The sequence below is a fragment of the Ranitomeya imitator genome, chromosome 3, assembly GCF_032444005.1.
Source record: "Ranitomeya imitator isolate aRanImi1 chromosome 3, aRanImi1.pri, whole genome shotgun sequence".
NCBI classification, from domain to species: Eukaryota; Metazoa; Chordata; class Amphibia; order Anura; family Dendrobatidae; genus Ranitomeya; species Ranitomeya imitator.
Window position 1 is genome coordinate 775,668,929 of NC_091284.1, and position 22,097 is coordinate 775,691,025.

Below are 22,097 nucleotides of genomic sequence, written 5' to 3' on the forward strand. Positions count from 1 at the left end.
CTGCTAGGAAACCACTGCTAGGGACAGGCAACAAGCAGAAGAGACTTGTTTGGGCTAAAGAACACAAGGAATGGAAATTAGACCAGTGGAAATCTGTGCTTTGGTCTGATGAGTCCAAATTTGAGATCTTTGGTTCCAACCACTGTGTCTTTGTGCGACGCAGAAAAGGTGAACGGATGGACTCTACATGCCTGGTTCCCACCGTGAAGCATGGAGGAGGTGGTGTGATGGTGCTTTGCTGGTGACACTGTTGGGGATTTATTCAAAATTGAAGGCATACTGAACCAGCATGGCTACCACAGCATCTTGCAGCAGCATGCTATTCCATCCGGTTTGCGTTTAGTTGGACCATCATTTATTTTTCAACAGGACAATGACCACAAACACACCTCCAGGCTGTGTAAGTGCTATTTGACCAAAAAGGAGAGTGATGAGGTGCTACGCCAGATGACCTGGCATCTACAGTCACCAGACCTGAACCCAATCGAAATGGTTTGGGGGTGAGCTGGACCGCAGAGTGAATGCAAAAGGGCCAACAAGTACTAAGCATCTCTGGGAACTCCTTCAAGATTGTTGGAAAACCATTCCCGGTGACTACCTCCTGAAGCTCATCAAGAGAATGCCAAGAGTGTGCAAAGCAGTCATCAAAGCAAAAGGTGGCTACTTTGAAGAACCTAGAATATAAGACATATTTTCAGTTGCTTCACACTTTTTTGTTAAGTATATAATTCCACATGTGTTAATTCAGTTTTGATGCCTTCAGTGTGAATGTACAATTTTCATAGTCACGAAAATACAGAAAAATCTTTAACTGAGGGGTGTCCAAACTTTTGGTCTGTACTGTATATGTATATATATATTTTATACATCTCAAAAAAATAAAGGGAACACTAAAATAACACATCCTAGATATCTCTGAATGAAACATCACTGTTGCAAATTTTTATTCATTGCATTGTGGAATGTGCTCAGAACAATAAAACAATTATCAATGTACATCAAAATGAATATCCCATGGAGGTCTGGATTTGGAATGATACTTAAAAATCAAAGTGGAAAATTAAATTACAGGCTGATCCAACTTGAGTGCAAATGCCTCATGACAAGGAAAAGATGCTCAGTGTTGTGTGTGGCCTCCACGTGCCTGTATGACCTCCCTACTGTACAACGCCTGGGCATGCTCCTGATGAGGCAGCGGATGGTCTCCTGATCTCCTCCCAGACTTAGACTAAAGCATCCGCCAACTCCTGGACAGTCTGTGGTGCAACGTGATGTTGGTGGATGGAGCGAGACATGATGTCCCAGATGTGCTCAATCAGATTCAGGTCTGGGGAACGGGTGGGCCAGTCCATAGCTTAAATGCCTTCATCTTGCAGGAACTGCTGACACTCCAGCCACATGAGGTCTGGCATTGTCCTGCATTAGGACCCAGAGCCAACCGCACCAGCATATGGTCTCACAAGGGGTCTGAGGATCTCATCTCGGTACCTAATGGCAGTCAGGCTTCCTCTGGCGGGCACATGGAGGGCTGTGCGCGCCCTCAAAATTAATGCCACCCCACACCATTACTGACCCACTGCCAAACCGTTCATGCTGAAGGATTTTGCAGGCAGCAGATCGCTCTCCACGGCATGTCCAGACTGTCACATGGAGGGCAACAACCCAGGAGGACGACCGCTACCTCCGCCTTTGTGCAAGGAGGAACAGGAGCACTGCCAGAGCCCTGCAAAATGACCTTCAGCAGGCCACAAATGTGCATGTGTCTGCACAAATGGTTAGAAACCGACTCCATATGGATGGTCTGAGTGCCCCACGTCCACAGATGTGCTCACAGCCCAACACTGTGCAGGACACTTGGCATTTGCCACAGAACACCAAGATTGGCAAATTTACCACAGGTTTTGGCAGTGGGTCAGTAATGGTGTGGGGTGGCATTTCTTTGGAGGGCTGCACAGCCCTCCATGTGCTTGCCAGAGGTAGCCTGACTGCCTTAAGGTACCGAGATGAGATCCTCAGACCCCTTGTGAGACCATATGCTGGTGCAGTTGGCCCTGGGTTCCTTCTAATGCAGGACAATGCCAGGCCTCATGTGATTGGAGTGTGTCAGCTGGTCCTTCAAGATGAAGGCACCAAAGCTATGGACTGGCCCACCTGTTCCCCAGACCTGAATCCGATTGAGCACATCTGGGCCATCATGTCTTGCTCCATCCACCAACGTCACGTTGCACCACAGGCTGTCCAGGAGTTGGCGGATGCTTTAGTCCAAGTCTGGGAGGAGATCCCTCAGGAGACTATCCGCCGCCTCATCAGGAGCATGCCCAGGCATTGTACAGTAGGGAGGTCATACAGGCACGTGGAGGCCACACACAATACAAAGCATCTTTTCCTTGTCATGAGGCATTTCCACTGAAGTTGGATAAGCCTGTAATTTGATTTACCATTTTGATTTTGAGTATCATTCCAAATTCAGACCTCCATGGGATATTCATTTTGATTTACATTGGTAATTGTTATGTTTTATTGTTCTGAACACATTCCACTATGTAATGAATAAAAATTTGCAACAGGAATATTTAATTCAGATATCTAGGATATGGTATTTTAGTGTTTATTTTTTTGAGCAGTGTATAAGGATGTGGATTGGTGTAATGGTTGCATTAGTGCATGTTTTGAAAAACTTGTTAACGTAACTTGTTTAATTTGTCAAATTTGTCTCATGAATGGAATAAAGATTGTTCTAAAAAAAAATTGTTTTAAACAAGAGACAAAGATGAGAGAGAGGGCAACCCTAGCATGCCCTTGGATATTGAAAAGACATAGGAAAGAGCCATTACTTTTCTCGGGGGATTTGGGTAGGGTATACATAATCATTGACGATCCACGACAGCATTCTGGGGCCAAGGTCCACGTACTTCAGAGTTACCTTTGTAAAAGTCCAGTTCACACTCAAATGTTGATAATAGAAACCAAGGGAGAGGTTTGGAGGTTTGGTGGCGTCTGGTTAATGGCTTAGGTTATGATATGTCAGAACTCATGCACGGCTCAGTATACATTCTTATTTAATAAAATATATTTTATGTTGAACCTTATTAATTGAGCGTTTCCAGTGTTGGGCAATGGAAACATTGAAAATAAAAATTCCACTTGATTTCACTATAATTCTAAATGAAAATCTTGTATTCTGAAAATGAGAATTCAGATCACTCATCCGACTGGTAGTAAATCTTTTCCATGAACAAGTTTTACAGAAATATTGTATTTATTTAGATTTTGAAAAGATTGAAGTAAAACCACAGAAAGAGCAAACGTTTCATTTTTTTGTTTCAGTAAGTTTATAGCAGTTTTTCAAATGGCATTTATAAATTAACTTTTTGTATAAGATGATTTCCGGTGGATTTCAGAATATTTCCCTTTTCAGTAAATCATAGAAAAATATACTTGAGATCAGAATAGTCATCATCCATAAGCCTTTTCATATTCCATCCAGGTAGCAGCAGCAGCAGACTGTAAGAAACAGAAAGATAGATTGTCAAAATATTTATCCACGCGATACAGGACAACTGCAAATCTTCATATAGACGTGTAGAGTATGGAGTTAACGTTTCAGTCAGGTGTGCAGAAATGTAGAGCAAGAATGGTTTCAAAAATAAAAGTGTGAATAGTTTGCTCCGAAAAAAAAAATGGTCCCCTCGGGATGATGAGATTTGGGTTTAATTGAAGAGGAGTTACTTTGATTATGTTTTATACTATGGAATGTCATTTGTGTTATTTGAAAGTTGGAAAATTTCTATTTGGAGTTTTTCAACAAAAATGATTTTAAAAAAGAAGTGTGAATACAGTTAGTCCTTGGGTTACAACGGTCTCGACTTACATCGTTTCGTGGTTACAACGCTTTATACGATGCCTCATTCCGACTTACGCGGTTTTGCGTCGTAAGTCGAACTACATGCAACTACGTGCAGCGGCGGAAGAATAGAGTCCAGTACTGTACACTGTACCCGGTTACACGAGGAAAACGAGTCTCCTGCACGCCATAACACCCTAATTATATGTTAGGATAGGTGTTTGGATAGGCTAAGTGTTTGCAGTACTGTACTGTTATTATGGTACAGTACTGTATGAATGTATGGTCCGACTTACATCGAAATTCAGTTTACGACGCCGCGTAAAAACAGATCAACGGCGTAAGTCGAGGACTACCTGTAGTTTATATTTTATCAATTAACAAAATGCAAAGTGAATGAATAAAAAAATAAACAAAATCAATATTTGGCGTTGACCGTACTGTGCATATTTTAAACATTAAAGCATCATCTCTTCTCGCTACACTTGCACACAGTTTTTGAAAATACTCAGAAGGGAGGTTGTTCCCAATATTTGGGAGAACTAACTACGATTATCTGTATATATTGCTTGTGCAATTCCTTCAGTCTCTTCATGAATATAGCTCTGTGGGGCTATAGCATCACTCCCAGGACTCCTTGTTCTTCTTTACGTTGAAGATAGCTCATAATGACATTGGCTATGTGTCTGGGGGTTGCCGTCTTGCTGCTGAATAAATTTGGAGCCAATCAGACACCTTCAGAAGGCACTGCATGATGAACGGTAGTGATGAGCGAGTATACTCGTTGCTCGGGGGATCTCCGAGTATTTGTTAGTGTTCGGAGCTTTAGTTTTCATCGCGGCAGCTGAATGATTTATGCTGCAATGATTATTATTATTTATTTATATAGCACCATTAGTTCCATGGTGCTGTACATGAGAAGGGGTTACATCAAAATGCAAATATCGCTTACAGTAAACAAAACTAACAATGACAGACTGGTGCAGAGGGAAGAGGACCCTGCCCTTGCGAGCTTACATTCTACAGGATTATGGGGAAGGAGAAAGTAGGTCAGGGGTTGCAGTAGCTCCAATGGTGTTGAGGTGGCCGTGTGGTTGTTACAGGCTGTAAGCTTCTTTGAAGAGGTGGATTTTCAGGTTTCTTTTGAAGGATCCAAATGTGGTGGATAACCGGACGTGTTGGGGCACAGAATTCCAGAGGATGGGGGATATTCAGGATAAGTCTTGGAGGCGATTGGGTGAGGAGCGAATAAGAGTGGAGGAGAGAAGGTGGTCTTGGGAGGACCGGAGATTACGTGAGGGAAGATATTGAGAGATTAGTTTGGAAATATATGGAGGAGAAAGGTTATGGATGGCTTTGCAGGTCAGTGTTAGTAGTTTAAACTGGATACGTCGGGCAGCAGAGTTAAGGATGGACTGGAGGGGTGCGAGAGTGTTAGAAGGTAGGCCACAGAGGAGGATGTTGCAGTAGTCGAGACGGGAGATGATTAGGGCATGCACAAGCATTTTGGTAGAGTGAGGGTTGAGGAAAGGACGGAAGCTGAATAATTCTCAATGCTGAGAATTACTGGATTAATAGTGTACTCCATGCTGAGAATTACTGGATTAATGGTGTACTCAATGCTGAGAATTACTGGATTAATGGTGAACTCAATGCTGAGAATTACTGGATTAATGGCGTACTCAATGCTGAGAAATACTGGATTAATGGTGTACTCAATGCTGAGAAATACTGGATTAATGGTGTACTCAATGCTGAGAAATACTGGATTAATGGCGTACTCAATGCTGAGAAATACAGGTAGATCCAAATACCATCCTTTTGTCCAAATTCAACAACCTCAAACATATAGCCAATGTCCAGTACCATTTTCAACACATAGAACAAAAAGTGCTGGGAGTGATTACATAGCCCCAAAAGAGCTCGTGACATGTCAAGCCTGTCTCGGATTATATGAGGAGACAGAGATTACACATATATAATATACTAGCTGTACTACCCGGTTTCGCCCGGGTCAATAACTGCTGTTCGCAAAATAGAATGTGTTAACAAAAATTTATTCTGCACACAAACCACAAAACAAATAGATAAAAATGTAATTATTAAAAGGCAAAAACTAAGCTAATAGAAGCAGATGACTCATTAGCCCTTGAGGAAGCAGCTCTTCTCTTATCTGCAAGCCTCGCTTCCCTCTGCTCAGAAAGTTCATTGGCTCTGGAGGAAGCAGCTGCTGTTCTCATGTGTAGTTAGAAACACGTGTGCACAACCGTATGAGGTGCACGGGTAGGTTCCCAAACCGTAATCAGCAAATAATACAAAACCCGGCACTCAACTTTGTGGTGTGAAGAAACGAAAGATTTATTATCCCAAATCAGAAAACGTTTCGGTCACACAACTGGACCTTCATCAGTAACGTTTACTGGGACAATATATAGATTCAAGTGGCTATATGGCCTGCCCGGAGGTAGCTACCAATATAGTATTGGATATCCAGAGAGAAAAGTTACAGCCTATATGGGTGCTGTCATCGCGGCGTCCACCGCTGAATAGCAAGACTTGCTATTCAGCGGTGGACGCCGCGATGACAGCACCCATATAGGCTGTAACTTTTCTCTCTGGATATCCAATACTATATTGGTAGCTACCTCCGGGCAGGCCATATAGCCACTTGAATCTATATATTGTCCCAGTAAACGTTACTGATGAAGGTCCAGTTGTGTGACCGAAACGTTTTCTGATTTGGGATAATAAATCTTTCGTTTCTTCACACCACAAAGTTGAGTGCCGGGTTTTGTATTATTTGCTGTTCTCATGTGTGTCAGCCTTGTTTCTCGGCCTTCACATTTTTCATTGGCCCGTAATGCAGCATTTCTTTTCGCATCAGCTGACATTCGTGCCATGGAATTCCTTTTCTTATGAGGCATTATTGTGGTAAAAATAGTCTGTAACTGTTAGTTTCTATATCCTCTCACATAGAGGTACTGTGACTGACATCAGCCTTTCCACCAACACACCCTAACTGAAATGCTATTACCTCACACAAGCTTTGTTATGAGAATGTCCTTTGATGCCTATATTAACCAATCAGAGCTCAGATTAATTAACTGTAGCAAAATAGAAGCTGAGCTGTAATTGGTTGCTATTGACAGCCTGATAAATCCCCAGCCAACAGGAAGCCCTCCCCATGGCAGTATATGTTAGCTCACAAATACGAATAATAGACAGGTCATGTGACTGACAGCTGCAGTATTTCCTATATGGTACATTTGTTGCTCTTCTAGTTTGTCTGCTTATTAATCAGATTTTTATTTTGAAGGATAATACCAGACTTTTGTGTGTTTTAGGGAGTTTCATGTGTCGCGTTGTGTGTGTTGAGTTGCGTGTGGCGACATGCATGTAGCGACTTTTGTGAGATGAGTTTTGTGTGGCGACATGCGTGTAGCAACTTTTTGTGTGTTGAGTTGCATGTGACAGGTTAGTGTAGCAAGTTGTGTGCAGCAAGTTTTGCGCGTGGCGAGTTTTAGGTGTGGTGCGTTTTGAGTATGTGCAAGTTTTGTGTGAGGCAACTTTTGCATGTGTTGCAACTTTTGTGCATGTGGCAATTTTTCCGTGTGTGCAAGTTTTGCGTGTGGCGAGTTTTCCATGAGGGGAGTTTTGCACGTGTGGCGAGTTTTGCGTGAGCCCAGTTTTGCATGTGGCGAGTTTTGCACGTGGCGAATTTTGCGCGTGGCAAGTTTTGAGTGGCGACTTTTGTGTTTCAACTTTTATGTGGCGAGGTTGGTGTATGTGTGGTGAAATGTGTGCTGAGGGTGGTATACGTGTTAAAGCACGTGGTAGTGTGTGGCGCATTGTGTGTGTTCATAGCAACTGTACGGTATATACTCTTTGGCCCCATCGCTCTCATTCTTTAAGTCCCCCTTGTTCACATCTGGCAGCTGTCAATTTGCCTCCTACACTTTTCCTTTCACTTTTTTCCCCATTATGTAGATAGGGGGCAAAATTGTTTGGTGAATTGGAACACGCGGGGTTAAAATTTCACCTTACAACATAGCCTATGACGCTCTCAGGGTCCAGACGTGTGACTGTGCCAAATTTTGTGGCTGTAGTTGCGACGGTGCAGATTCCAATCCCAGACATACACACACACACATACACCTTTATATATTAGATATATCTTAACCCTTTCACGACATGCACAGTAATAGTACGGCGCATGTCGTGTCTCCCCCTTTGATGTGGGCTCCGGCGGTGAGCCCACATCAAAGTCGCAATATGTCAGCTGTTTTGTACAGCTGACATGTGCGCGCAATAGCGGCGGGTGAAATCGCTATTCACCCGCTGCTATTAACCTGTTAGATGCCGCTATCAAACGCAGACAGCGGCATTTAACCGGCGCTTCCGGCCGGGCGGCCAGAAATGATGTCATCGCCGAGCCCCGTCACATGATCAGGGGTCGGCGATGCATCAGGAAGGTAACCATAGAGGTCCTTGAGACCTCTTTGGTTACTGATGCAGGCCTGCTGTGAGCGCCCCCCTGTGGTCGGCGCTCACAGCACACCTGCATTTCTGCTACATAGCAGCGATCTGATGATCGCTGCTATGTAGCAGAGCCGATCAGGCTATGCCAGCTTCTAGCCTCCCATGGAGGCTATTGAAGCATGGCACAAGTAAAAAAAAAAAGTTATTAAAAATATGGAAAAAAATACAAAAGTTTAAATCACCCCCCTTTCGCCCCATCCTAAATAAAACAATTAAAAAAAAAAACACAAACCTACACGTATTTGGTATCGCCGCGTTCAGAATCGCCCGATCAATAAAAAAAAGCATTAACCTGATCGCTAAACAGCGTAGCGAGAAAAAAATCCGAAACGCCAGAATTACGTTTTTTTGATCGCCGTGACATTGCATTAAAATGCAATAACGGGCGATCAAAAGAACGTATCTGCACCAAAATGGTATCATTAAAAACGCCAGCTCGGCACGCAAAAAATAAGTCCTCACCTGACCCAAGATCACGAAAAATGGAGACGCTTCGGGTATTGGAAAAAGGCACTTTTTTTTTTTCTTTTTAAGCAAAGTTTGGAATTTTTTTTCACCACTTGGATAAAAAATAACCTAGACATGTTAGATGTCTATGAACTCGTATTGACCTAGAGAATCACAATGGCAGGTTAGTTTTAGCATTTAATGAACCTAGCAAAAAAGCCAAACAAAAAACAAGTGTGGGATTGCACTTTTTTTGCAGTTTCACCGCACTTGGAATTTTTTTCCCGTTTTCTAGTAAAAGACATGGTAAAACCAATGGTGTTGTTCAAAAGTACAAGTCGTCCCGCAAAAAATAAGCCCTCACATGACCATATTGACGGAAAAATAAAAAAGTTGTGCTTTCATATCAGCTGAACACTAGTGATGAGCGAGTGTACTCGTTGCTCGGGTGACCTCCGAGTATTTGTTAGTGTTCGGAGATTTAGTTTTCATCGCTGCAGCTGAATGATTTACAGCTACTAGTCAGCTTGATTACATGTGGGGATTCCCTAGCAACCAGGCAACCCCAACATGTACTCAGGCTGGGTAGTAGCTGTAAATCATTCAGCTGCTGCGATGAAAACGAAATCTCCGAACACTAACAAATACTCGGAGGTCACCCGAGCAACGAGTACACTCGCTCATCACTAGTGTTCAGCTGATATGAAAGCACAAACCGGGAAGTTGAACCCGCTAAACATAGAGATAGGTATCGATCTCAGCATTTAGAAAGGCAGAGGGAGGCAGCCCCCTCTTCTCTAAAATCGGTGCCCCAGAGAAGTCATCACGAGGGGCCAATCGTCACCATGGTGGCCCGATGTCATCATGACAACATCCGGGTCACGAGAGCTAGCAAACTTTTTACACTATACTCATATAAGCTTGATACCATGCTCTGTCAGTACAGCACTGACAGTTTGTAAACCATAGCAATGCTTGTGCATTGCTATGATTTACAAGTGATCAGAGCTGTCAAAGAGAAAGTCTCACAGAGGGAATAAAAAAAAATCAAAAAAAAAAAAATCACAAAATAAAAAAAATTCATATACAATACAGATCAAAAGTTTGGACACACCTCATTTAAAGATTTTTCTGTATTTTCATGACTATGAAAATTGTACATTCACACTGAAGGCATCAAAACTATGAATTAACACATGTGGGATTATATACTTAACAAAAAAGTGTGAAACAACTGAAATTATGTCTTATATTGTAGGTTCTTCAAAGTAGCCACCTTTTGCTTTGATGACTGCTTTGCACTCTCTTGGCATTCTCTTGGTGAGCTTCAAGAGGTAGTCACCGGGAATGGTCTTCCAACAATCTTGGAGTTCCCAGAGATGCTTAGCACTTGTTGGCCCTTTTGCCTTCACTCTGCGGTCCAGCTCACCCCAAACTATCTCGATTTGGTTTAGGTCTGGTGACTGTGGAGGCCAGGTCATCTGGCGTAGCACCCCATCACTCTCCTTCTTGGTCAAATAGCCCTTACACAGCCTGGAAGTGTGTTTGGGGTCATTGTCCTGTTGAAAAATAAATGATGGTCCAACTAAACGCAAACCGGATGGAATAGCATGCCGCTGCAAGATGCTGTGGTAGCCATGCTGGTTCAGTATGCCTTCAATTTTGAATAAATACCCAACAGTGTCAACAGCAAAGCACCCCCACACCATCACACCTCCTCCTCCATGCTTCACAGTGGGAACCAGGCATGTAGAGTCCATCCGTTCACCTTTTCTGCGTCGCACAAAGACATGGTGGTTGGAACCAAAGATCTCAAATTTGGACTCATGAGACCAAAGCACAGATTTCCACTGGTCTAATATCCCTTCCTTGTGTTCTTTAGCCCAAACAAGTCTCTTCTGCTTGTTGCCTGTCCCTAGCAGTGGTTTCCTAGCAGCTATTTTACCATGAAGGCCTGCTGCATAAAGTCTCCTCTTAACAGTTGTTGTAGAGATGTGTCTGCTGCTAGAACTCTGTGTGGCATTGACCTGGTCTCTAATCTGAGCTCCTGTTAACCTGCGATTTCTGAGGCTGGTGACTCGGATAAACTTATTCTCTAAACTTATCCTCAGAAGCAGAGGTGACTCTTGGTCTTCCTTTCTTGGGGCGGTCCTCATGTGAGCCAGTTTCTTTGTAGCGCTTGATGGTTTTTGCCACTGCATTTGGGGACACTTTCAAAGTTTTTCCAATTTTTCGGACTGACTGACCTTCATTTCTTAAAGTAGTGATGGCCACTCGTTTTTCTTTACTTAGCTGCTTTTTTCTTGCCATAATACAAATTCTAACAGTCTATTCAGTAGGACTATCAGCTGTGTATCCACCAGACTTCTGCACAACACAACTGATTGTCCCAACCTCATTTATAAGGCAAGAAATCCCACTTAGTAAACCTGACAGGGCACACCTGTGAAGTGAAAACCAAGATCTACCTCTCTGGCCCACACGTCACCGCTCTGCTGTCCAGAATCCCAGAGTGCCTATCAGCCATATCCTCCTTCTCCTCTCGCTTCCTCAAACTCAATGTGGACAAATCTGAACTCATCATCTTTCCTCCATCCCACAAATCTTCCTTACTTGACCTATCTATCGCAGTCAATGACATCATGCTTTCCCCTGTACCCGAAGTCCGCTGCCTCGGAGTAACCTTCGACTCTGCCCTGTCCTTCAAACCACACATCCAAGCTCTTTCCACCTCCTGTCGCCTCCAGCTCAAAAATATCTCCAGGATCCGTCTTTTCCTCAACCCCCAATCTACTAAAATGCTTGTGCACGCTCTCATCATTTCCCGCCTTGACTACTGCAACATCCTTTTCTGTGGCCTCCCTGCTAACACCCTTGCACCTCTCCAGTCCATCCTTAACTCTGCTGCCCGACTAATCCATCTCTCTCCTCGCTACTCCTCCGCTTCCCCCCTCTGCAAATCTCTTCACTGGCTCCCATTCCCTCAGCGTATCCAGTTCAAATTGCTAATACTGACCTACAAAGCCATCCACAACCTGTCTCCTCCATATATCTCTGAACTAATCTCTCGATATCTTCCCTCACGTGACCTCCGGTCCTCCCAAGACCACCTCCTCTCCTCCACACTTATTCGCTCCTCATCCAATCGCCTCCAAGACTTCTCCCGAATATCCCCCATCCTCTGGAACTCTCTTCCCCAACACGTCCGACTATCAACCACAGTCGGATCCTTCAGACGGAACCTGAAAACTCATCTCTTCAGGAAAGCCTACAGCCTGCACTGACACCGCTGCTGCCTCATCACCAACGAAGCTACCGCCTCACCAACACCGGAGCTACCGCCTCACCAACACCGGAGCTCCTGCAACCCTCAACCTACTGTCTCCTTCCCCATAATCCTGTAGAATGTAAGCCCGCAAGGGCAGGGTCCTCGCCCCTCTGTATCAGTCCGTCATTGTTAGTTTGTTTACTGTATGTGATATTTGTAACTTGTATGTAACCCCTTCTCATGTACAGCACCATGGAATCAATGGTGCTATATAAATAAATAATAATAATAATAATTCCCGGTGACTACCTCTTGAAGCTCATCAAGAGAATGCCAAGAGTGTGCAATGCAGTCATCAAAGCAAAAGGTGGCTACTTTGAAGAACCGAGAATATAAGACATAATTTCAGTTGTTTCACACTTTTTTGTTAAGTATATAATTCCACATGTGTTAATTCATAGTTTTGATGCCTTCAGTGTGAATTTTCTGTATTTTCATGACTATGAAAATTGTACAATCTTTAAATGAGGTGGTGTGTCCAAACTTTTGGTTTGTACTAATTATATATATATATATATATATATATATATATATATATATATATATATATATATATATATATATATATATATATATATATATACCCATAAATATTTTTATGATGAAAAAAAAAGGACACATTTGGTACTGCCACGTCAGGAACAACCAGGCCTATAAAAATGTCCCGCTATTTAACCCTTTCAGTGATTACAGTAAAAAGGTATGGTAAATAAAAAAAACGAGGCAAAAAATGTTTTTATCATACCACTGAAAAAGTAGAATAAAACGCGATTAAAAAGAAGAATGTAAATAAAATGGTACCACTGAAAACCTCATCTTGTACCGCAAAATACAAGCCACCATAGAGATCCATCAGCGGAAAAATAAAAGTTGTAGCTAAAAAAAACTAAAAAAAAATATATAAATGTTGTATCTCTGTAATCGTACTGACTCGAAGAATAAAGCTGCCTTATCAATTTCTACAACACGCGGAATGGCAAACTTCCCCCTCCCCCCCAAAAAAAAATTTCTTAAATTGCTGGGTTTTGTTCATTCTGCCTCCCAAAATTCGCAATAGGTGATCAATAAAGGTCATGTGCCTGAAAATGGTACCAATAAAAACAATTTGTCCTGCAAAAAACGAGCCTTCACATGACTGTCCCCTGAAATATGGAAAAACTCTAGTTCTCAAAATATGGGGATGCAAAAAGCGTCTTTTAGTGTGTGACAGCAGCTCAACATAAAAACCCGATATAAATCTGGTATCGCTGTAATCTCACCGACCTGAAAAATAAAGTCATCTAATCACTTATACCGCATGAGGAATGGTGTAAATCTCTGAAATAGTTGATTCAGATGGAACCCCCAGCGAACGTTCCCTTATAATAAGGCAGAAGAAGACACCGTCTGGCGGTTTTGTCATTTTAGGGGTGCATAAAAGCGTGGTCGGCTAGTTTTGTGCACCTCTGAAAATAAAGACACTGCTGACCTGAGTATAAGCCGACCCCCCTAATTTGCCACAAAAAAACTGGGAAAACTTAATGACCCGAGTATAAGCCTAGGGTGGAAAATGCAGCAGCTACTGGTAAATTTAAAAAATAAAAATAGATACCAATAAAAGTAAAATTAATTGAGACATCAGTAGGTTACGTGTTTTTGAATATCCATATTGAATCAGGAGCCCCATATAATGCTCCATACAGTTCATGATGGGCTCCATAAGATGCTCCATATTAAAATATGCCCCATATAATGCTGCACAAATGTTGATTATGGCCCCATAAGATACTCCATAGACACATTTGCCCCGTATAATGCTCCACAAATGTGGATTATGGCCCCATAAGATGCTCCATACAGATAATTGCCCCATATAATGCTACTCATGGCCCCATAGATATTTGCCCCATATAATGCTGCACATGGCTCCATACAGATATTTGCCCCATGTATTGCTGCACATGGCCCCATAAGATGCTCCATACAGATAATTGCCCCATATAATGCTGTACATGGCCCCATACAGATAATTGCCCCATATAATGCTGCACATGGCCCCATAAGACGCTCCATACAGATATTTGCCCCATGTAATGCTGCACATGGCCCCATAAGATGCTCCATACAGATATTTGCCCCCATATAACGCTGCACATCGCCCCATAAGATGCTCCATACAGACATTTGCCCCATATGCTGTTGATGCGATTAAAAAAAATCACGTACTCACCTCTCAGGCCCCCGGCACTTGCTATATTCACCTGCTCTGCGTTCCACAGCCGACCGCCGCTGTGTCTTCCCTTCCTCTGCACCGACGTTCAGGCAGAGGGCGGCGCACACTAATCGCGTCATCGCGCCCTCTGACCTGAGCGTCACTGCAGAGGACGCGGAAGACGCAGTGGCGCCGACGGTGGAACGGGGAGCAGGTGAATATCACCTGCTCCTGGCGCTATCGCTGCATGTCTGTTCCCCGGCACCGGCAGCTTCTTCCTGTAGTGAGCGGTCACTTAGTACCGCTCATTACAGTAATGAATATGCAGCTCCACCCCTATGGGAGTGGGGTCCATATTCATTACTGTAATGAGTGGTACCATGTGACCGCTCATTACAGTAAGAAGCTGCCGGCGCCGGGGAACAGACGTGCAGGGACCGCGCCAGGAGCAGGTGAGTATTATTACACAGCTCCTCTCCCCTTCCCCTACCGACCCCTGGGTATTACTCGAGTATAAGCCGAGAGGGTTACTTTCAGCTAAAAAAAAGTGGGCTGAAAATCTCGGCTTATACTCGAGTATATACGGTAATTTGGAGTTTTAGATGGAAACCCTGATGCAAGTGTTCACCTGTAGAGCGACGGATAAATGTAATTCAAAATGTTATGTAAAATGTTCCCAATAAAAACTTCAGCTCAATCCTCAAAAATGTCCCTACTCAGGTCCGTCATCGGTTAACGGAAATATAGGGGGCTTCCAAGTTACTGGAAACACAAAGGCTCTGGAAAAGTGAATTGGCTCCTAGTCTCCTAAAAAAAATTCAACAAATTCTACGCTCCCAAATCCAAATTGCCAGTCCATTGTGAGCCCCTCAGTGTGCCTCAACCATATTTAGCATTTATCTAGCGATGAGAGCCCGCCTAATTTACAGGTGCGTATCTCCAGAAACATGAGCGGGGCATAACTGTTATGATTTGGTGGTTTAGGAGCAACATGGGACGAGCTCTGACGGAGGTGGTACCTGTACTGACCGCAGTCCCTAAGCTCAACACAACACTAGAAGTAGCCGTGGGATGCTCCTGTCACTCCCTAGGCACCTCGTCACAGCCTGAGAATTAACTACCCCTAAAGATAGAAACAGGAAAACTATCTTGCCTCAGAGAAAATCCCCAAAGGATAGATAGCCCCCCACAAGTAATGACTGTGAGTGGAGAGGGAAAAGACATACGTAGAATGAAACCAGGATGTAGCACAGGAGGCCAGTCTAGCTAGATAGACAGGACGGAATACTGTGCGGTCAGTATTAAAAACTACAAAAATCCACACAGAGTTTACAAAAATCTCCACACCTGACTAAAGGTGTGGAGGGTAAATCTGCTTCCCAAAGCTTCCAGCTAAACTGAATTAATCCATACTGACAAGCTGGACAAAACATAGAATGCACAGAACGAATAAGTCCACAACGTGTGGACAGAAAAGAGCAAAGAAAGAACTTATCTTTGCTGAACTGGTCAGGATTTCAGGGAAATCCAAGAGAGATGTGAATTCAACAAGGAACCATTGACAAGTGGCACTGGCTGAAGGGAAGAGCCAGGCATAAATAGCCGAGCAGAAAGACAATCAGTGGAAGCAGCTGCAGACTGCTAAATCCAAGGAGCAGCCATTCCACTTAAAACCACCAGAGGGAGCCCAAGAGCAGAACTCACAAAAGTGCCACTTACAACCACCGGAGGGAGCCCAAGAGCGGAATCCACAACACATAACGTACTGATCACTATAAGGTACTAGTCACTACAACAGCAGTTTGCAATTTCACTAAGCAACATCCACTGCTGCTTGTTTCTGGAAAACACTTATGAGAGTCTAAAGGTACCTTCACACTGAGCAACTTTACAATGAGAACGACAACGATCCGTGACGTTGCAGCGTCCTGGATAGCGATCTCGTTGTGTTTGACATGCAGCAGCGATCAGGATCCTGCTGTGACATCGCTGGTCGTAGCTGAAAGTCCAGAACTTTATTTGGTCGTCAGGTCGGCGTGATTCGTCATGTTTGACAGCAAAGGCAAAGATGCCTGCAATGTTTTTTCACAGAGCTAACAGCCAGCGAGAACGATAAATACGTCACTGGATCGCTCCTGCATCGTTCTGGAGTTGCTGTGTTTGACATCTCTACAGCGACCTAACAGCGACGCTCCAGCGATCTAGTTTAAGTCGGATCGTTGTCTATATCGCTGGAGCGTCGCTAAATGTGACGGTACCTTAAGGCTATGTGCACACATTGCGGAATTGCAGCGGAAATTTCTGCAGCAGTTCTGAAACTCCCTGCCGTGGGTATATCGCATGCGGAAATGGTATGCATATTCCCGCTAAACATTAATTAGCTTGCAGAATGCAAGTCTGTAGCATCGCTTGGAAAACTGAGTGACAGGTTGGTCACACTTGTCAAACATAGTGTTTGACAACACAAAAGAGAATAGTAAAACCAAAAACACTCAGTTTGAAAAAATGTTGCAGTAATCCGCAAGTGCTAGTAAAAGATGTAAAAAACAGGGTATTTGGTTGATACGTTTTTTGCAAAAAATGTATACTAAGCTGCTCTACCAATCTTCACGGTATACCCTTATCAGAGCAGTCCTAACTAATGTATGCAATCCCTATCTGATGTATTTAAAAACCTGATCATCTGTATATAACCTGTGTGAACAGGGTTCAGAGAGGAAAAATCCATGTGTGCATACAGGGTAGAACAGCTTTTGTGCAGATAGCCCAAGAGGAGTGTTCTACCCTGTATGCACACATGGATTTTTCCTCTCTGAACCCTGTTCACACAGGTTATATACAGATGATCAGGTTTTTAAATACATCAGATAGGGATTGCATACATTAGTTAGGACTGCTCTGATAAGGGTATACCGTGAAGATTGGTAGAGCAGCTTAGTATACATTTTTTGCAAAAAACGTATCAACCAAATACCCTGTTTTTTACATCTTTTACTAGCACTTGCGGATTACTGCAACATTTTTTCAAACTGAGTGTTTTTGGTTTTACTATTCTCTTTTGTGTCTTCAGGTTTCTTGGTGGTGTGTGAACATGATCATACAGACTTGTTCACTGTGCAAGTAGCCCATGTGTTCCTGTTTCCATAATTGTTCTCTTGTGTCTACAAGACTGGGGAGTTCCACCACTCCTCTTGGGCTATCTGCACAAAAGCTGTTCTACCCTGTATGCACACATGGATTTTTCCTCTCTGAACCCTGTTCACACAGGTTATATACAGATGATCAGGTTTTTAAATACATCAGATAGGGATTGCATACATTAGTTAGGACTACTCTGATAAGGGTATACCGTGAAGATTGGTAGAGCAGCTTAGTATACATTTTTTGCAAAAAACGTATCAACCAAATACCCTGTTTTTTACATCTTTTACTAGCACTTGCGGATTACTGCAACATTTTTTCAAACTGAGTGTTTTTGGTTTTACTATTCTCTTTTGTGTCTTCAGGTTTCTTGGTGGTGTGTGAACATGATCATACAGACTTGTTCACTGTGCAAGTAGCCCATGTGTTCCTGTTTCCATAGTGTTTGACAAGTGTGACCAACTTTTTACTATTGATGCTGCCTATGCAGCATCAATAGTAAAAAGAGTTAATGTTAAAAATTAAAAAAAATTTAAAATCGTGATTTTCTCACCTTCCGGTGGCCCCCGCAGCCTTCCCGCTCCTCGCGATGCTCCCGTTCCCAGTGATGCTTAGCATCACGCGAGACCGCTACGTCATGACAGGTCATTGTCGCAAAGCATCACTGGGAACACCTAAACCCTTCATCCAATTTTAATGTGGATACCCTCAAATGAAAGCTGAAAGTCTGAACTTCAACTGCATCTGAATTGTTTTGTTTAAAATTCATTGTGGTAATGTCTATAACCAAAGTTAGAAAAATGTGTCTGTCCAAATATATATGGACTTAACTGTAGTTATATAGAACACGTCGGATTACACTACCGAAATTTTGAACCAACTTACCAACATATCCACGTATCAAAAATCTCCCATGATCCTACTCCTACAATTAGAATCAAAATAGATAAAATACTCTCCAAATACTTGGCCCTAAACACAATTGACCAAAAAACTGCCACCTTTCTAACAAACCAACATCCTATCACCCCAGTATTCTACACGCTCCCTAAAATCCATAAAATCTTGCAAAATCCACCCGGTCGCCCCATCGTAGCCTCAACTGATTCCATCCTGGTTCCCATCTCAATTTTTTGGGAAAAATTATTAACTCCACTAAGTAAAAAAACTAGGTCCGACATCTTGGACACTGGTCATTTCCTCAGAACCATTTTTACTCCCAGAGATTCCACCTGCCTGAATCTTAGTCTTTCTAGACGTTAAAAGTCTATATACATCCATTAGACATGACTTTGGCCTAGAAGCAGAACAAAATTCTTTGGAAAAGTCTGATCTCACGCACAACTCAAAACAGCTATGTCTGGACTTACTGTCCCTAGTTTTGCATAAGAATTTTTTCCTCTTTGTAGACCAGTTGTTTTTACAAACCCAGGCCACCGCGATGGACTCCAATGTAGCACCGGCCTATGCAAACATCTATATGGATTTTTTTGAACGCTCCTGTGTGTATACCAATGTCCTCTTCACTACGCACAGCAGATGCTGGCTACGTTACATAGACAATGCCCTGTCTATGGACAGGTACCCCCAACACTCTATCCACGTTTGTAGAACAACTCAACTCCATTAGACGGGAATGGAGTTTTACACTTAATTACACAAAATTTCCTTCCTTGACACCCTTGTCATCAAAGACATGAGTGGGAAACTTGTCACTGATATTTTCACAAAACCAACAGACTCCAATAGTCTCCTACATTATACTAGCAGTCATCCAACATCAACTAAACACAGCTTCCCCCGCTCTCAATTACATCGAGTAACACGCATAGTCTCTGACCCGAATCTTGTATCCACCCAACTTGAGGAAATGTCAAATATATTCACTGCTAAACAATATCCACAACGTATCCTTGAAAGGGAGAAAAAACTGGCCCTAGAGCCACCGCCACATCAGGACAGAAAACCTAAACTTAAACGTATAACCTTTGTACATACCCACCACCTGGTAATGCCTAAGGTCTATGATGTTATCCGAAGACACTTGCACCTTTTGTCACGTTCATATCCACAAATTGATGCCTTCAACGCACCAGCCCTAATGTGTAAGAGCAGGCCCAACAACATTATGGATCGAGTGATCAAAGCCGATATAGGCAGTTTATCCAAAGTACCCAAGCAGAGCTTCTTGGGCATGGAGAGATCTGGCACATTTCCTTGCATGAACTGTGCCTGTTGCTCGAACGTGATCAAAGCCAGTGAGATTACCCATCCACACATGGGTAAACACTACAAGATTAAGGGCTTAATATACTAGCGAAAGAGGGAGCATAGGCACCAGAGCGTATAAAAAAATATATATAAATGTTTTATTTCATTAAATAACATACACACAAATATACACATGACAGAATACATAAAAGATTCCAACACGTGGAGAGGAGGGAAAAAAGCCAACCAGTTCACTAAATGGTAGGACAAACATCCATGAAAAGACCTGGGTAAGTATCAAACGGTCCCTGAGTAAACATGATCCTACAATGAGGAATCATTCCTAGGAGACCATAGCCTCATGTTGTCATATAAAGTGATGTTCACTTCCCCTTTGAGAAAGCAACTAGGCGAAACGCGCGTCAGGGTTTGTGGGAAGGCCACACAGGAGTCCGGACGTACTATGGGTGAGTGTATTGTTCCTCATTGTTATGTACAAACATGATTTATATGAGAACATGAGGCTATGGTCTCCTAGGAATGATTCCTCATTGTAGGATCAGGTTTACTCAGGGACCGTTTGATACTTACCCAGGTCTTTTCATGGATGTGTGTCCTACCATTTAGTGTACTGGTTGGCTTTTCCTCCTCTCCACATGTTGGAATCTTTTATGTATTCTGTCATGTGTATATTTGTGTGTATGTTATTTAATGAAATAAAACATTTATATATATTTTTTATACGCTTTGGTGTCTATGCTCCCTCTTTCGCTAGTATATTATTCTAAATTAGGAAGTGACACTCCTTTATATATATTTTTTGCCTATATTTGGGAGAGCTTTTACACTGAATATGCTCTCAGCCACTTACGTTGTTACGTGCTTATCGATTATTGTATAAGATTAAGGGCTTTTACACCTGTGACAACAACTATGTTGTCTATGTAATCAAATGTCCTTGTGGGTTACTTTACATCGGTGAAACTACGCAACATGCACGTGATCGAATAGCTAGCCATAAATCCATAATAAGATGTAAAAAAAAACATGGCTTACGCTCCCACAACACTTCATTTCTGCTAATCACTCAGTTTCCCAATTAAGGTTCCAAATTATAGAACAGGCCGAGAGACCAAGACGGGGTGGAAACCACATCAAATTACTAAAAGAAAGGGAATCCTACTGGATTTATACCCTTCAAACCCTGGCACTTTCAGGTAATAGGTTTTGTGAGCTTGTCTCCTATTCATAACCGTTTATATGGTTACTGTGTGATGGTACTGCTGTATTTTCAATCCACCTGCTTGGCCTCGGATGGGGGTGAACATGCTGGCTACTACATAGTTTTATCTCCCTCCTTTTACCTCTTCACTACCCTGTTGCTTACTTTACAGACATAGTGACTTCTCCTCTTAAAGAGTACGCGTGTTTTTGGGGTAAGTAAACCCTCTATCATTTTTTTTTTTTTTTTCATTTTTACTAACATAATTTTTACTTATATATTTTTTTTCTTCATTAACATTATAATTATTACCATTTGTAGCATCTTTTCCCTACATCTTTAATTCGTAGTTCATTATTTTTTTTTTTGTATTTTTTCTATATTCATTTTTTTTTCATTTAATTCCTTTTTACAATAGTCTGTTTACAGACAACTCCTTCCCATCCAGTCCATTCACTTATTATTTTCGTTTTCATTTTTTCATCCTTATTTTTGCCATTACTCTTATTTTTTATTTTTCTTGCACCATTTTTATTTTCATTTTTACATTTATTTTCTTCTTCATTTTCCTCATTATTTGCATCTCATTTCCATTCCTTTTCCTCTTTCACCCATACACTAGCTCCATGGATGCCTCCTCCTCTCCCACTGACAATCAAGCCACTCCGCCTAGCTACCTGTAGAGCACACAAATAAAGGTACCTTCACACTGAGCGACTTTAGAACGATAACGATAGCGATCCGTGACGTTGCAGCGTCCTGGATAGCAATATGGTTGTGTTTGACACGCAGCAGCGATCCTGCTGTGAGATCGCTGGTCAGAGCTAGAAGGCCAGAACTTTATTTAGTCGCTGGATCACCCGCTGACATCGCTGAATCGGCGTGTGTGTCACTTGTAACCAGGGTAAACATCGGGTTACTAAGCGCAGGGCCGCGCTTAGTAACCCGATATTTACCCTGGTTACCTTAAAAAAAAAAAAAACACTACATACTTACATTCCGGTGTCTGTCGCGTCCCTTGCCCTCAGCTTCCCGCACTGACTGAGCGCCGGCCGTAAAGCACAGCTCTGCTTTACGGCCGGCCCTCACAGTCAGTGCGGGAAGCTGATGGCGAGGGACGCGACAGACACCGGAATGTAAGTATGTAGTGTTTTTTTTTTTTTTTAGGTAACCA

General features: G+C 42.6%; 1 protein-coding gene across 2 annotated transcripts in view; it reads right to left on the reverse strand.

Moving 5' to 3' along the window:
• Positions 1-3,240: 3,240 nt before the first annotated feature.
• Positions 3,241-22,097, reverse strand: part of PSPC1 (paraspeckle component 1) — a 159,246-nt gene continuing 140,389 nt past the window's right edge. For both annotated transcript variants that reach the window (XM_069759094.1, XM_069759092.1), the window contains one exon: positions 3,241-3,504. The gene's annotated coding sequence lies outside the window, so the exon portion shown is untranslated. The remainder of the gene's footprint in view (positions 3,505-22,097) is intronic.